Here is a 4,955-nt window from a genome sequence, read left to right on the forward strand (position 1 = left end):
TTAGGGGATGTCAGGATGCAAAGTCTATAAGGGAGCAATATTTTGATTTGGCTCTTTGAACAGATACAGCACAGGGAGGTTTGGATCTTCAGAATATTTTGTTTGTGTTTCTTTTCCACCCCACCAGCCTCCAAGAGATACTTTCTTTATTCTATGACAAGGATCCTTAGGTTCTTTCTTGTAATATATCCAAAAATCCTTTGTCTTTAATGAGAGCCCGGCTTTGTTTATCTTCAAGATTCATCTGGTCATTGGAGTGAATTATGGAAAAGTGTAGCATCAGTCAATGCTGTGTGGGAGGGTGGGAATTTTTTATTCATTCATAGATTTTAGGGACCATTGTGAGCATCTGGTGTAACCTCCTAACACAAACTATATAGAGCAATTTACTTGGTAAAAAGATTGAGCTGATGAATTCTTTAATTGTGGCATTAAATACTTGGCAGGACACTCACACCCATATAAATGGTACATTTTATGATTTACACTAAAAGAATATAAATAAAAACTATTCCTAAATAATTTCATACCATATTTAGCAAATCTTTTATGTATTCATATGACTTAAAATAGTACTAATTAAGACTGAGTATGCATTTTTGCACCAGGAACAACAAAGAACAGCTTTATCAGATGTTTTTAAGATTAAAATAATATTACATATGCATCTTTCTAATTCATATATACTTGCTAGCATGCAGGTTATTAAGTTGTTAAGTAGATGACCAAACACAGGCACCTTACTATGAATTAGCTATGTCACCTGGAGCATGAGTAAAATCATATGAAGGGTGGTAACCTGTTCCCAGTGAGTATTACCCCAACACCGCTACCACAGGAACATCTCTGCTGTCATTGCTTGAATGGTCCCCCACCATCATATAACAGAGGATGGGAGCTGTTGTCTCAGTTAGGGGTGCACCGATAGAGATTTTTGGTGCCAATACCGATAGCCAATTTTTTTTTTAAAGACGCATATCGGCAGATACTGATCCAATTTCTGAAACCAGCCAGGCAGCTTGGAGAGTTGCGTGCAGCTGGTAAGTCTGGTGTGGTGGAAGGGGAGGGAAGAGGATTGCGGGGGCAGATCAAGGCCCCTGCAGTGAGGGAGAAGTGTTGCTGGTGCAGGGGCTGGGGCAGGCGCTGAACAGAGCTGTGGCTCATCCGGGAGGCGCGGTGGGGGAAGGAGGGGTGGCTCCTGCCACTGTGCACCACTCATCTAGGAACCGCTTATCCGGCAGCTCCTGCCACTGCTCTCACTGCCCATCCGGGAGGGTATGGGGTGGGGGGGAGGCATGTGCCCCCAACTCTGTGCAAGGCAGGCTGGGGCCAGAGCTACACGGGGCTCTGCCTGGCCTGGCCTGGCTTGTCCTGCCCTGCCCTGCCCCACAGAGATTGGGGGGCACACGCCCCTCCCCCATGCCCTTCTGGACAAGTGGCGGGAGCAGCGCCAAGACAAGCGGCACACAGCAGTGGGAGCCACCCCCCCTCCCTCCCCATGACCCCCAGACAAGCTACGGCTCCATCCCGTGTCTGCCTCACCCTGGCAGGGCAGCATTTGCCCGAGCCCCACTTCCTCCCTCATGGTAGGGGCCTTGATCTGCCCCTTCCTATGCCCCTTTCATCTCCCCTCCCCTTCCACAACACCAGACTTACCAGCTGCACGCAGCTCTCCAAGCTGCCAGGCTGTGCTCCTCACTGCTTGCATTCTATTCTGAGGCTGCATGCACACACAGGCATTTATTGGCCAAATTATCAGCCACATCAGTCTGATTTCTGATATGATCAATTTTCTTTATATCAGTGCCAGACCGATGTATCTGTGCACCTCTAGTCTCAGCTTATTGTCTAAGGCAGAAGTGGAAGGGCAAATCTCCAGGTTGTGTATTGTCATAGGCCACCTGAAGTCACGAAGACTGTGGACCACTTCACACCAGCTGAAGACTTGCATTAGAGAACGGCACAGGAAAGCTCAGAAGAAAAAATAACATGGAAAGATATAAAAATATTATTTTATAGTTGTCTCACTTTCTATGGCTCCCCATGAGTGCTTCAGTGGGTCTAGTGCTCCAGATGAGTACTTAAAGGTTAGTGGCTTGGCAAATCAGGGAAAATATTATTTTGATAAGGGCCAATGATTTAAAAAAAAATCAAGGAGTGAAAGAAAAACCCAGGGGATGTTAGGATTGGCATTATAAACAAAACAGAGAAGATAGGCATATTCCTGGGTTATGTTTCACATTTACGTGACTTCACAACTTTTTAAAATAGTACCTATTTAATCAATGTTGAATAGTTTTAAACACATGCTGTACCTGTGTTTTGCTTTGTATTTCCCTGTGACTGGCATCAAATTTTTCATGCAGAATAGGCTCAAGACTTGAGCCTGAAATTGATATGTGGCCCTAAATAGAATCTTCTGCTTATTTATACAAAATTCTGCTGACATAGAAATGTGATACAGGAAAAATTTGGCATATTTAGTTTATTAACGTGCCAATTCAAAAGTCTATCTGTAGACATTTATTAGCATAATATATTTAAATAGTCATTATTGTTGGCAGAGACATCTTAGGTCATGGCCTTAGTCACTGGTTCTTTGTAACTTCAGACAGTCTTGATCACTGGATCTAGGTTCACCTGTTCTTCCTATGTTCTCTGTTAGTATCATTCATCCGTCAAAAATTAAACCTTAGACATTTTCCTTGCAACTGGACTGTTTTTTGTTTGGTTTGGTTTGGTTTTTTTTTGGGGGGGGGAGCCATAAAAGAGCTATGTAGGTTAGAAACCCTCTTGAAAATTCAAGTTGAGTTGTATTGTCATTCATTAAGTTTTTCTTAAGTTTGGGTCCTTTGGTTCCTTGAAAATTCTGCAGGTTTTGGCAATCTGTAGCAATCCCATTGTTGTTCTTTTATTTTTTTTCTCTTTGTGCTTTAATCTAAAGAAAGTGAAAACTAAACCTCCTGCACACACACATGCACACACTCTAAACTGGCAGATAGATACATAGGAAATGATGACCAAGGCCTCTCATAAAGTTAACTCATTACTGTACTATAAAGATACTTAGGGACAGATCTTCTCCTTCAGTGGCAATGCACTGTTGCCTTTGAAGTAGCTGGACTCTGAAGTAGCTGGAGTTCCATATCTCTTGACCCTCAAATGGAGAAATGTAGTAAGAGTATATTGATTGAATATATTGATTTTTCTTATTGAGTTCATTCATTTGTTTTCATGGTAACTATATAAATATAGTCATGCGACCTTTGTACATATATATGTGATTAGTTTTCACTTGTACATAGGATGGAAAATGGACATACATTTGTACTTGATAAAATTTATTTTGATTTAAAAAAAGGAATAAAGATACTTCTCAGTCTGCCCAGAAGGCTGTCTCTGAAAATAGAGCAGCATGGATTCTGAATGAAAGAGTTATAAAAAAAGAGTGGCCAAAGAGAAGCTATAAAGAAGAAAAATGGTTAGCCTTTTAGGTTATGCATAGAAGTTAAACTTCACAATTGTCAGATATTACTGTATTCGGATAGAAAAGATGCCAAGGCAATCCAATCATTTTCAAGACTGTAAATATTTGAATTGTTGCCTGTTGGTGTTTGCTGTCACTTCTTTCTTTCAGCTGTAATTCAGACAGTTTGGGTGTGGCAGGTAGTTAGTATTATTTTTTTTTTATCACCCAGTAGCTGTGATGCCAAACTCATAAATTTTGTGGGAAGCAGCCACTGTGATGATTGTTCTCCAAAGAGAACTTATGGCAAAGTACAACAGGGAACACTCTAGTGGGAATAGATTAAGTTTGGTAATTCACCAAAATGCAAAGTTTTTGAAGTTAGCGTTATAGTGACACTACATGGGCTGTAGCTAAGATTGTTTCAACTTCTGTTGTAAACCTGATTTTATAGGGTCCTAAAATGTTATAGGCTATAAAAATTCACTCTAGGATAGAATTTGTGAAACAAGAAATTCATTTTTTTTTTCAAAAATATTTTTAGTGCTTCAAACATTTTATGGTTTTAAAGATTATTTTTCTCTAAAATTTTTAATGTATGGCATTCACTGCAGTTGTTTATAGTTTGAATTCAGAGATTGAAAAGAGAGGAATTTGAAAAGTGACCAGTTAATAATTCATCCTCTTCATCTCTTGAACAAATCCTTAACAATTACCTTGACTTCCTAAATAAAAACAAAGCCTGCCTAGGCAGTTCAATTTAAAATGTCAGTATATGTACCTGAGTTATAAATATTGAAAAATGGACATAAAATACTCACCACAAAAGTATTGCATACAGAGATGGATAGATGGATAGATAGATAGATATGCTTGCCATCTATAAGCTGCAAATGTAAATCACTATCTGATAGCTTTCCTGGAAGGTTACCTCCATGCTTTGAGTCTTGCCTTGTTTGATAGGGGTTAGGTTGAACATTATCTGACCTGTTTTTGGGTTCCTTCAAATACATTTATTTTACTGTCTCTTGGGGTAGCATTCTACTCTTCAACTTAAAGTAGAAACTATAATAAAATCTGTTTAAGAACTTAAATTTGGATCATGCAGAAGTGGTTAGAGTTGCTGTTCAGGAGCTACCAGATTTCATAGATTTCATAGACATTAGGGACCTCAGAAGATCATCGAGTCCAGCCCCCTGCCCAAAGGGCAGGAAGTCAGCTGGGGTCACAGGATCCCAGCAAGATAAGCATCCAGTTTGCTCTTGAAGGTGTTCAATGTAGGCGCTTGAACCACCTTCGGTGGCAGGCTGTTCCAGACCTTGGGGGCTCAGACAGTAAAGAAATTCTTCCTTATGTCCAGCCTGAAACGGTCTTGTAGTAGTTTATGACCATTCGACCTAGTTGTCATCCCTTGGGGCGCTCTGGTGAACAAACGTTCCCCCAGATACTGGTGGTCACCCCTGATAAACTTATAGGTGGCCATCAGATC

Source organism: Alligator sinensis, unplaced genomic scaffold (assembly GCF_000455745.1).
Source record: "Alligator sinensis unplaced genomic scaffold, ASM45574v1 scaffold700_1, whole genome shotgun sequence".
NCBI lineage: Eukaryota > Metazoa > Chordata > Crocodylia > Alligatoridae > Alligator > Alligator sinensis.